Raw genomic sequence first — 13,608 nt, 5'->3', positions numbered from 1 at the left:
CAATAAAGATAACACTATGATTTTAATAATTTTGTGCTGAAAGTGCAAAATGAAGCTGTGCTTTACCAATACAATACTGTAACTCAGTTTATTACAGAGTCATGCATATGGGATATACTTAACTAATTAATAGACAATTTAGCTGATTTGGAGATAAAAATAATAGTTCTTTGGAAATATTTCCAAAGTTGGTATCCTAATACCCAACCTCCATCCTAGATTTGTTAGATATATTTAAACAGCACATAAAGTGCAGAAATTGCACATCAATAAGAAGAGTTAGTTAAAAAATTTTTATCACTAAAATCAAAATACTAACTACAAATCACTCAGGTTGTCCTCACAAATGTGGCTTGACAGAAAGAAGATGTATGTCATGTATCAATAATCACAAAAAATTAAAAACTTTAGTGAATTCTTACACATGCAACAATGCAGGTCAACTTTTAAGCAAACCATCTAGATTCTTTTATAGTCAATAGATAAAAAGGCACTTCTTAAATATGACTCTTCTAAAATGGACTTCCAAATTAGGTCAAACGAACTATTCTTTACAGCACTTCTTTCTCTCCATCAGCTGTAAAGAGGGTGAACTCTGACTAGCTCATGGTGCTGTAGACATGTAATTTGGTGAGATAAATTTGCCTTCAATTTAAAGATTCAGTAATAAGCGGGAAATAACTGTTCCATATTTATTATTTCCCTAGTAGTGTTGCAGTTTAACAAAGGATGTTGCTCTATAATAAACCATCTGCACTAAATAAGGCAGCTTCTTTTGTGTGTACCCTAAAGGAAAAGGAAAAATTACTGGTCTGGTGAATGTCTGTAGGCACCACCTCACATTCCTTCAAAGTATCATACCAGTGTTTCTATGAACTGCACAGTGCACTCGTTCCACCAGGAATTCAGACATCCTTTGTAAATGCACTGGCAGAGTGTTTACAGCAACTTTATTTAAAGTTAGCCAGAGGGCCTGGCTCCTCACCAAGGGAAAGCCAAGAGCAATTCAGCGCTATGGCTCTCCCCAGCTAGCAGGAGGATCTTCTCCCCAAGTCAGGGAAGCCAAAGAGCTGTTTTAAAAAGTATTCTGTTATCTCTTTTCCACATGCCTAATATTCTGAAAAGTGTTGGTACTATTTCCATCAAAGTTTATATTTCCTTCCTCCTTCATTCCCCCCCCACCCCCCCCATTTTAACTTATTGTTCCCTGTCCAGATGGACATGCATTAGAGAAGAAACTTTTTAACTGATAGTCATAAACCAAGTATATGTTAGCTAAGTCAAAACAAATTGTTCATTGTTCAAGAGCTCACTTTTGTCAGAGGCACAGAAAAAAGAAGAAAAAGTGTCATTCTTTGGAAGATGGGGGGTTTTAATACCAAGATTTTTTTTCTGTTTATCTTGCAAAGAATTGCACTGATTCCAGCTTAAATATTTGAGTCCTTCCTAATAAAAAATCCCACTGACTTAAAACAGGGTTTGGAAGCAGTGAGGATTTCGTGATTTGGCAGTTGCAGTGTCTTGGTTTAAGCAACTCAGTGGAATGAAGATCAACTCAGGATCAACAAACTAAACCATCTATTAATGATTTTTTTCAAATTTACTCTCTGCTCTCACCTCAGCACGGTCATCTCTGTGTATATGCCCTGCCAGGGAAGCAGGAGGATCTTGCTGCCATTTCCTGGGCATCCCTTAAACCTATGTCACTGTTCCCTCTAAAGTACTGATGATAATGTTCTTACCCTAGCGTTAGAATATCTCTTTGTCCTGCCACATTTGAGGTTTAAAATTTACTCATATATGGGCTTACTGTGGCTCTTTATACTTTCCTAGGTACAGTCCTGGTGTCATCAAGGGTCATGCCTGTACTGATTTTAAAAAAGCTCTTTCTCTTCACTCTTGGTGAATTGCTGTCGAAGGCTGTTGAGATCATGGTTGTCCTACCATACGCTGGTTTTGAACCAAAGCTTCTTTCATCTGCTCTATTGTTAGTAATAGGAGAGTTTGTTAAGCTACATGTCTAATAGGCTGTTGTTGTTCTAGGCTATTGCTGGTTCAGTTACCATGACAAGACACCAAAGATCATCCGGCACATTTGTTATAATGTTGGAGTGTCCTGTGAAGAACTTCAGTGTTTAGACGTTTATAGTTTAATGGCATTTCTATCCTTTTCTTTGTATGCAAGGGGGTTTTGTTTGTTTGTTTATTTGTTTTGTCACGGTTTGTACAGCTTAAAGCATTAGTCAACACTGTTTGATGAGATTTGCCGATTTAGGTCTTCTGCTTATATATCTGTTTAGGTGAAGCCTGTGGTTCTGTAGATATCTTTCTGTAGGCTAGCAAGCTCAGCTATGCCTCCTAACTATTCTCATTTGCTTTGGCTTGTACTAGTCCAGACTTTTAGTCCTAGGCATAAAATCACAATTCTTTGCAACCCAGTGGAGTTCCTTGGTTGCGTATGGTGAGTCATTAGCTGAAACAAGCTCATCATGAAGAGCAAGTCTGATGTACATTGTCATGGTAGAATTAATGCCAGTGATGAATAACACAGTTGAATTACTTCAAAAATGAATTTTCAATAACTAACCAGCAGTAATAGTAGTTTTCCTTTGTTCAGATAGGTCAATCTATGATCAGTTGTTGCCAAGTTCTGCTAGATTCATTACAAACTATCTAAGGTCCCTTGCAGCTTTATCCTGATACTTTGCACAAAAAAATAGTCTATGACTAGTTCTTCTGACTGTGCATTCATGCTGCCAGTAAGATGTTTGTCTTGTCCATCTTTTATCTAGCAGCATGCATAGGGATTCAAAGGCATTTTCTTTGGGATCACTGTTTAATCTTGCATGAATAATAATCTCTTTTATATAGTAAACCTGGTTTTCATTTTAAAAAGTTTTAAATGCCAAAAGAACCTGTTTGAGGGCAGAGAAGCATGGTTGTGCAAGCCTTTTTTATTTTCTTCAGAGAGATTCAATATTTTATTTCTTCCTGATTTTTTTATTTCTTTCTGATTCCATCATTTATGCTTCTGGTTTATGTACAGATGCATAAACATTTTGTAGTATCATGTAATCCCCTTCCTCCCAATCCACTTTTCAAAAAAATTTGTCCTTCCATGAAACTTGCAGGAAAATATCTGTTAGACCGCACTTTCCTTCTGTTTTGATATGCTTGCCATTTCTTACTGAGATACGTTTTACATAGTTATCATACTTTTGGGGCACCCTTTCTAAACATTGAAAGTATTAAAAGGAAAACTCATTGCAATCATTCCAGCTTATCTGCTGATGTAGGACTGAAGATCTACTATGCTGAATATACTTGCTGTGAAAATCTTGTTAATGATACCACTGAAAGTGTGGAGGCTCAAGCTTTGGCTACATTGGACCAGAATCCCTTGTTGCATCTATATTTGTCTTCTCCATGACCCTCCAAGACATCTGTTCCAATGCTGTGGATCTTTCTGTTGATGGCAGTCATCCTGGCTGTGGTGGGTTGACCCTGGCTGAGGGCCAGGTGCCCACCAGAGCTGCTCTATCACTCCCCTCTTTCATTAGACAGGGGAGAAAAGGTACAATGAAAGAAAACTTACAGGTCGAGATAAGGACAGGGAGAGATCATTCTCTAATTATCATCACGAGCAAAACAGACTGAACTTAGAGAGGGAATTTATCTTATTTATTACTAAGCAAAACAGAGTAGAGGAATGAGAAATAAAACCAAATCTTAAAAACACCTCCCCCCACCCCTCCCATCTTCCCGGGCTCAACTTCACTCCCGGCTTCAAACCTCCACCCCCCGCTCAGTGGCACAGGGGGACGGGGAGTGGGGGTTACGGTCAGTTCATCACGCGGTGTTTCTGCCGCTTCTTCATCCTCAGCGGGAGGACTCATCGTTCCCCCGCTCCAGCGTGGGGTCCCTCTCACGGGAGACAGTCCTTCACGACCTTCTCCAACGTGAGTCTCCTCCACGGGGTGCAGACCTTCAGGAGCAAACTGCTCCAGCGTGGGTCCCCCACGGGGTCACAAGTCCTGCCAGCAAACCTGCTCTGGCGTGGGCTCCTCTCTCCAGGGATCCACAGGTCCTGCCAGGAGCTTGCTCCAGCGCGAGTCTCCTCCACGGGGTGCAGACCTTCAGGAGCAAACTGCTCCAGCGTGGGTCCCCCACGGGGTCACAAGTTCTGCCAGCAAACCTGCTCTGGCGTGGGCTCCTCTCTCCACGGATCCACAGGTCCTGCCAGGAGCTTGCTCCAGCGCGGGCTTCCCACGGGGTCACAGCCTCCTTCAGGTGCCTCCACCTGCTCCAGCGTGGGGTCCTCCACGGGCTGCAGGTGGAATCTCTGCACCCCCTCATCCTTCCTCCATGGGCTGCAGGGGGACAGCCTGCTTCACCATGGTCTTCACCACGGGCTGCAGGGGGATCTTGCTCCGGCGCCTGGAGCACCTCCTGCCCCTCCTTCTGCACTGACCTTGGTGTCTGCAGAGTTTCTTACATCTTCTCACTCCTCTCTCTGGCTGCAAAAGCCCTCCCTAACTGTTTTTTTCCTTCTTAAATATGTTGTCACAGAGACACTGATTGGCTTGGCCTTGGCCAGCAGTGGGTCCATCTTGGAGCCGGCTGGCATTGGCTCTGTCAGACACAGGGGAAGCTTCTAGCAGCTTCTCACAGAAGCCACCCCTGTAGCCCCCCCCGCTACCAAAACCTTGCCACGCAAAACCAACACACTGGCTCACATGCCATGGTACTGTGTTTGAAAATAGACATTAACCCAGACAAAACCCAGGTATGCTTCTGAATTGTCTCAGCTGTACACAGCTGGCAGTAGATTTTCTACAAATTTCATTTTTTTAAGGGATGATGTTATTTTTGCTTAGTACACTGGGACAGGGATATTCGTAGAGGATTTTTGTACTCATACTTAATATTTATTTTCTCCACTCCATGCAGTGGAGGTCTTATATTGTCTCCTAGTCTCTCTGATGAAAGTGATGTTAATGATGTGGATGAACATATAGCATAGAACTTTATATTTTCTCTGAGATACATCTTATTGGTACAGACATGACGATGAGTTTTGTGGAATTTTATTCTGGTTTTCTTCTGAATGAATCTATGAAGTCAGACCTTCTGGAATGTCTGTATTGCAATAGAAACATTATATATTTAATTTTCATTTTGTCCCATTAAAGACAAACATATTTGTATATAAGTTATTGTTGTCTTTGAAATCACACTTTTTAATTGTCAACTCTCATTGGGTACTTCCTCCAACCATTCTCCTGGTAGATCCATTCTCCAGGTGGATTCTTGGTTTATTACACACAACTTCAATTTCACAGAGCAAGTTGCTCAGAAACAATGGGCTCAGTTATCTCAAATAACCCATAAGGATTTCTCTCTCATCTGTATCAATCTGCAAATATCAGGCCAGGCGATAGATATATTGGAAGTAAAAGCCCAGAAGGGCTTCCTATCACCTTTCTGTTGAGGATTTGGAAAAGAACAGTGTCATTAACATCTGCTTAGTTTTGTTCTCAGCAATGCAATTCCAAGTCCATGGGCAGTAAGTTATTTCCTTTGTAATTCTGATATCATGTTTAAACTGTCCACATGAATGGAGATCCACACAGGGTAAATGAAACAAGCCTTTTGTTTAAGACTCCTCAAACATAATCTTCAGTCCCAGACGTTCAGTGCCGCACGTGTGCAGACACACATTCATGCAAAGTGGTAACATCCAAGAGTCATTTCCTGTGCATCTGTTAAGGTATAATAATACATCAATTATCTAACTTGCCTGTGCTTAATAGAACAGTTACAACGTCTCGTTCAATAGAAGGGGAATCTTCTTGAAGCTGAATGCATATCTGAGTGCTTGAGGATTTCAGGGAAAAACATATTAAAAAAATTCCAATTTTATAGATTTTCAGATACTGAAATATATACAGCAATTTAAGTTAAAGTATATTGTTCTGAGGCTACATCAGTTCTCATATAGCAAAACAGAACACTCATCAAGAAAAACATGTCAAACTTCCCTTTAAAAACAAAGTATGATCTGTTGTTTTTATAAACTACTGTTTAGGGCTTGATGGTTTTAATGAAACTTTGACTGTCTGAACTCCACTTGAATCCACTGCTAAGCACTAATATAAAAACTTTTCTGCTTTGTGTTAATACAAAGGTCTGGGCCGTCTTCCAAATCAAATGAAATATGTCCTGGGAACTGGGCCCAAAATTTAAACCTGAGCACCTAAAATTAGGAGTAGATAAATGACATACCAAAACCAGTATTTTTGTTTGCCTAATAGTGGCACTATGTACTCACTGGGAACCTGGTTTGGAGCAAAAAGTGGTAGACCACAACATTGTGCCAGACGAGGATGAATTTTTTTTTAGGCACCTAAATTTTAACTAACTAGTCTATTTTTCTGTGCCAACGTGTAACTCCCACATCCCATTAGGACACATACAGTATGTACTTTATAGTACATTTTGTGGAAGTCTTTTAAAAACACTTCATTAGTCCCTTCTACCAGAGCTGTGTAACAACTTGTTGCTAACGATCAGTTGTTATTCCATGATATTTATGTAAAGGTTGGACAAGTATTTTTTTTAAGATGCAGCTTCTGTTTAGATAATCAGTGAAATCCAAATGCTAGCAATTAGGATATATTACAGTTCAGATTATAGCAACAAGATAGTAAGTTTCACACCTATAAGCTAAATTCCTGGCAAAGGTGACGTTAGGAATTCCATTCCAAATAAAGCAATAAATCAATATTCCTCCTCTGTTTACTCTCCAACCTTTAGAACTGATGGTTACGCTGGCTACATGGATTTACTTAGAACAGTGAGAGACATTCAGAAAGTCCATCCAATTTCTTGATTTATTTGCTATTGATGCATAAAATAAGCTTGTCTGTGAAATAGCCATGTTGAAATTGCTATTCTCATGCATTTTTCATTGCTATTATTCGGCTAGACTGACTCTGGAGGGTCAGATTAAAATTCATTCATCTAAAGCTGTGCTGGTGACAGTAGATAGCCTCAAATTAACTCTTCCAGTTAATATCTGTACCAGTATTTGTAAAACCATTAGTACTGAGAATATTCTGATTGGGCAGTGCATGTTTTAACAGAAATTCTTTTAACCTTCTGTGCAATGAAAACTTAAAAAGCACTGCTTGATATTCCTGACATTTAATTCAGCCTATGCCAGCACAACATTGTGGTCTTCACAAAGTCTTTTATTGCTGGTGATGAGAGGTCATTGCTTATTAGATAATCACATCCTTTCCCTGCAATACTGGGCATACACATTTAATACAATTATAATGCTTAACACTTATATAGTGCTTTTCTTCCAATTGCTTTACAGACATTATGTAATTAAATTCTCAGCATTCTTGGGAAATAAGCTAACTCCTTATTACAAAGAGGGATATTGGGCCAGAGGCAATAGCAGCATTTTCAAATATAGTCTTTAATTTTTAAGCTGGAAATTGGAGCAGAGCATGTCTGAAGCTCAGGCTGTGTGGCACCAAAATTACCAGTCATTTTGAAAGCTGTGGTATAAAATGTGCTACCATAGGTCACTGATGTAGCTGGGGTGAGAAATAGGATTGAAAATCCAGTCTGGATTCTTCAGGCTTAAAGTGAGATACTGAAATCTTTCTTTCATGTAGATGGATTCTGCAATCTGTATTGAGGCAAAATGCCAGCTGCCTTTGACTGAGTATACACAGGCAGGCACTGTAGAGCACATCCATCGCTTCCTATCTTTGGATGACACAAGGTTTCTGATGAATAGTCTTAATGCACAATCATGCTTAAGCTATAAGTCAACTTACTTCAAACCTCACTGAATATTGCCTCGCAGGAGCACACCAGAAAGCACGAAGCGGGGCAGCAGGAGAGCAAGCTGATGCCCCACTTATGCAGCGAGGCTGCTCCATAGGAAGCAAGAGGAGGCAACAGCTGTCTGGAAGCCAGGTCTCCACCTGCGATCACTGTCCCTCAGCATCACCAATTTTGACAGCAGCAGGCACAGGAGAAAGCATTCCCTTTTGTGGGAGCACCAGAACAGGGTGGCACCTTCCTCCTCCTCTTCCTCTGGGGACAACTGATGAACCAGACTGAAACATTTCATGGGCCAGATTGACACTACTGGCTGCCAGCTGAGCTGCACAGTACCCCTTCACCTCCCTCTCCCCCTTCCCCAACAGTTCCATTTCCAACACTCTCTGTCTCCTCTCACCCTCTTTTTTGTCTTCTTGCCATCACAGCCCACCACTTCACAACGCACGTGCTACATTCCCTAACACTGTTGTTCCCAACTCCCTATTCAACACCCGCCTCTCCCTGAGCTGTTGTGCCCTTTGTTCTTCTCTCGCTTCTTTGAAATACTTCTTGAGACCTTTTCCAATATGCTGAAACTGGTTATACTTAAGTAACTAACGCCATTCTTGTAGTCAAATACCACCTTCATCCTCCTTGAATTCTCCTTGGATTTCAGCATTATGGTAACTGCCTTGAAATATTACCTTCCCTTTGATTTCACAGCTCAGTCCTCTACTGTCTTGTCTCCTACCTCTCAATATTTATTTAGGTCTCTATTCAGAAACCTGACTAAATGCATTTCTGTTCAGGGCAACAATGAATCATATGCTCATATGCTTAAATAATGTATTGAATAAAGATGCCTTTCTGACCCAGAGCCCAAGCAGCTGTTTGGATGTTCCTCTTTGCCATTCTTGCCTTTGGGATCAATAATCCATTGCTGTGCAAAATACGTCTCAGTATTTCATCTTTAAGAAATCTCCCTCTCCGCTTCCATCCTGTTTCCCTCTGCTCAACACAATTGTCAGAGATAGACTCGCTCATACATCTTTGTGAGTTTCCATTGTTGATTGAATCTTCTAATGGCCAAAATTGCACTAGACCTTCTTCCTTAAGACCCCATTTTGCCCCCTTTGCTTTCCTCTGTGAAGACTGTTTTCATGTTCTGAAGTCACCCTGTGGGTGCATTCTCAGTCTGAAATCATTACTTACTATATTTGAGATTATAATAAAACAGACAAGATGATGTTCATCAGTGTTGATTATTGTGAGGCTGTTTATCATATTCTAGTGTTTCTGTATTGTATTACTCATTTCTGTCTAGTTCTGTACTGTAGGCATGTTTTAGGCAAAAAAAAAGCAACAAATATTCCCTGGCCTAAAATCTTATACTCGAAATTGAAGCACGTCATTAAATAAACAAACTCTTAAGCTCTATGCTGAAGGATGTAATGCAGTTACAATTGCAGGGTTACGAGTCTACTTTGATGATCCTGTATTTGCTCTGCTGCTTCTTTTCTTTCTGTTGTGGGTTTTAATATGCATATATATATACACATTAAAAAATCATGGTGGAGTAAGGATGGGTTGGCAGTAACAGCACAGGGGGAAGACTAAATGTCAGGAGTTTCAAATCCTGCTGAAATCAGGTAGTGATTCTACTCCCTTCAGTAGGCTTTAGATCATGTCTCAAGAGCATGAGACAAGCATCTTGGGACAGAAGGTCTACTAACCAACCAAGCCAACCAATTTGTCAGTAAATGTAAAGGACATGGAGGATTAAATTTTCAGAGGTGGTTAAGTATGGATATTAGGATGCTATTGAAGAAATTAAATCCATGTTAGTAAATGAGCATCTCTGGGAGAGAAATGTCTGGATTTGAAGCAGCCTGCACTACGAGCCATAGGTGTGTGTGAGGCAGTTGGTGTTGCCTTGCCCGAGCTAGGAAGAAGGAGTCGAAGGGGTTATGAACCCTGTGAGGGGACCAGGGAGCACCTCTGGGCACATGGAAGCTTGCTATATGCCATCACAGAATTTCTGCCGGGTGTTTCTTGGCTTTGCTTTCTCTGAGGCATCCATTGTATCTCTATCCAACATAAAGCAGTGAGGTATAGACGTGCTCGGTGGATGCACCCAGTGCATAAAGTCCATCTGCATGGGAAAGCAGAGTGCCAAGGAGACCAGTAGATCTATGGTAGCTCGCACATAGTCCAAAGTGAATGAATTGTGGCCCTTCGACTCAAGCTGTCTTGCAATGAACCAACTGATGCCTCTCTGCACCAAAGTGCCATCATGCCTTCCTTTGGCTTGGGAAAGGTAGGCATGTTCCCTGGTGGTGAGAATGCCATGGCTAAAGTTTTAAATATATGGTTAGAGATTTAAAGATGCCACTCTGGAGTGAAATCTCAATTATTTTTTATCATAAACCAAAGTGCAGGTTATATAACAGCACATAATCTAAGTGCTAATAAAAAATGTAAACACCATTGCCATCTTGTGGCTTAAAGTTGCTTCAACAGACTTTTACAAATGGATTATATACTCCCTCTGATGTTCTGTAAACATAACACATTTTCAATTAAATAGGCGAATCAAAGTGGCACAACACAGAAACAATGTCCAGACCTGCACATCAGAATCAATTACAGGAGTGGAGAAACAATCCTATTTGTCTGGAAGGACTAATCACGTGGCCAGCTGTCGGGAGCTGAGAGACCACAGATCATTATTGAATGAAATAGCACTAGGCATATTTTGTTGCTTTGAAATAAAAGGACATTCTGCAGGTATAAAACTTTTGGATCACTCTTTTTTTTTTTTTTTTTTTTTTGAGAAAAAATTACCCATGTATAAAGTATGAGCCTGTGATGTTTAAAGCAAATACTGCTTAGATTCCAACAGGGGGAAATGTGCTGCTTTTTAAAATAAGTTCTATATTGTATAATATTAGATATAGAGTGCTACAGGTATATGCATGTCTGCAGGAGTTATGGTTTTATTCTTTGTTTCTTTGCTTTCCAGTTTCATAGCTGCTGCCTCTGCAATTGGTCCTCTGAGCACTGTTAGAAATAGGATACAGTATTAAATAGGGAATGCTGTCCCAGAGCAGATGAGTGTACTGTGTGTTTTAGGCATGAAGTTCCTTTGACACTTAATGTTGAATGATTGTTTTACAAATAATTTAATTTTTGTAAATTATTTAGCCAAATAAATTTTAGGAAACTATGTCAGAGCATCAGATTTCATTTTCTTTTTCTATATTCACTGACCAACAGCTAATGAATAGAACTGGGCAGGAAACGATGTATTTGTCCCATTGAATTGTGATTTTTCAAGACTTCTCCTGCTCTGTGCTTGTCAGACCTTAGACCCACAGAAGATTTTTTTCAGACTTAGGGGCAGACATTAGCCATAGGATGGCTGGTAGCCTTGTCTTTATGGCACTTGATCAAGATGCTAACACCCAAGATGAAGGTCCTTAACTGCCATTCTCATACCCCTGTATTCCATATAACATTGTTCATTCCTACATTGTTCATTCTTAGGGGATTTTTATCTCTGTTTGCTCTTGAACAGAAAGCCCAGCCTAGACAGAAAAAGCTTCTGCCAATAAGACATTCTCTGTTTTTTCCCATGCAAACTTTGGCTTGGTTTGGGGTTTTCATTAACTGTTTTCTTAACTTTTTTTATTTAGGAAAATTTCTCAGCTTTAACAGAAATATCATAACAAACAACATGTGAACAATTTAAATATGACACAAAAGACAGATGACCAATGAGCCAAAACTATAAAGTTCAAATATGAGACATTTTGATCTATTTAGTAATTCTATTTCTGCAGTCTTTTATTTTGGCAAAACATTAAAACCTTGTTCAGATTTAATTTAAATTTATGCACATTCTGAACTCTCTCTTTATATGTCTATGTCTCATGTGTTTTTGTGTAAGATTTCTTAGAACCTAAGACCAATATCCTATAGATATTAATTAATGTGGAGCCATGAATTTACCTTGCTCTTCTGAGACAAACACTGTGATCATATCATATAGTGTTTCCATCTAGGAATTTGAGCCTAATGAAGAAAACAGTATAGCATCTAAACGAGTTACTTGTAGGATATAGGTTACATTTTACAATGACCTATTGAGGCTGCAGCCACTGTGTCACAGTACACTGGATTGAACCAAATCGTTATCACCATCTAGATCCAAATATAGAACCGTACCTAGTTTTACAGCACCTGCTGCCCCTGGTGTGACACCTAAATACAAGGTACAAAGATGCCAGAACATCAATAAAGGGGCCACCTAGGAAATGTCAAGAAGGAGGATGCTGCCCTCCTGGCAAATGGGAGCTTCTCCCTCCATGTCAGGCTCATTGCACAAGTATTCTTCCTTTGGCCAGGGAGAAGAAAAACTGGCTTGGTTGCTAGACAGTGTACCTTTTTGGGAGACACAAGTTATAGATCCTGCTGTAGTAAATATTTGTGTCTCCTACATACAGTAAAACAGCTTTTATGAGAAAATTTGAGAGTGGTTACTTCGTAATGCAGCAGAAGCTAGTGGTTAGAATGTGCTCCTAGGGGTTAGATATTATAAATCAACGTAGGGAAGGATATAAAGAAATCTGGGTCACTCTCATCTCAGGCTTCCTCTTTTCTGCTTTGTTGAGTTTAAAGGCTGATCAGTCAGATATAGCTTCTAGTAGGTAAAGTAGGCAGCCCTTGTTGATGAACTGTCCTGAGGTCAAAGCCTTTGAGTGCACTGAGAAGGACCAACACAAGAAATTTACTTCCTCAGGATTGAGACCTTCTAGCACTAAGCAGACACAGATTGCAAGTTTGGAGGATCTTTAATTTTTTCTTCCTTTATCAATTAGTTCCTTCACAGACCACCTCTACCTAAATAAATATACAGATCTTTAAAAAATGCATCTTGTTGAATTTTACTGATCCCCATTGTGATATTTCAAATATTTTCATCAGTCTCACTAAGAACACAAATACTGCACATGCAGTTTTCTCATGTACACAGGAGATAGTTTACCAAAATTCAGACTGAAGTTATGGATATAAAACTTTAATGGCTTTTGCCCAACATTCCAATACGCATTGCTAACAGATACTACATGTATGAATCCAAAAACAGATGAAAAATTGCAGGTTATGGACTAGGCTGTTAGACTTTAAATGTGTGATCTAGACTATAGCCTACAATTTTTTGTCCAATTTTTGAAAGTAGCACATAGCTATAACATTCCATGAGCAGAACAGAAAAGAGACTGTAATTCAGAGCCACATTTATACTCTAGTTTCTTCCTTAATCTCCTTTCAGTCTCAGCTGTGTTGACTGGTGAACAGACAGGACAGTAGAGCTACTCCACAGCTCTTACCCATTGCAGGGGATCCCTCATACATTGTAATATGATGGCACATGTATATCAACCTTCAGTCACTTCCCTGGCTCTCTGCCTTCTGGCCTTTTTGCTTAAGCAGAGCCTGGGAAGGTGGAGTCTGTAACATGACAACATAAAGAGTCGCCTGACCAGAGGATGCGGATGCCAATATATTTCTAGGGTATGACATCAGTTTTGGTAAATTTTCAAACATCCCCATTGCTATCTTGTGTTCATTTACAGATATATTGACTCCGGCACATGCTGCCGTAGATCTAACTCTAGAAGTCTGATTACAGGTTTGCCCCACATGCTTATTTAACATGCATTTGCTACATGTCTTCAGATAAAGCCGTCAGGCAAATGA

Source organism: Balearica regulorum, chromosome 3 (genome assembly GCF_011004875.1).
Source record: "Balearica regulorum gibbericeps isolate bBalReg1 chromosome 3, bBalReg1.pri, whole genome shotgun sequence".
In the NCBI taxonomy this organism is placed as follows: Eukaryota; Metazoa; Chordata; class Aves; order Gruiformes; family Gruidae; genus Balearica; species Balearica regulorum.
This window is presented reverse-complemented; position numbering follows the sequence as displayed.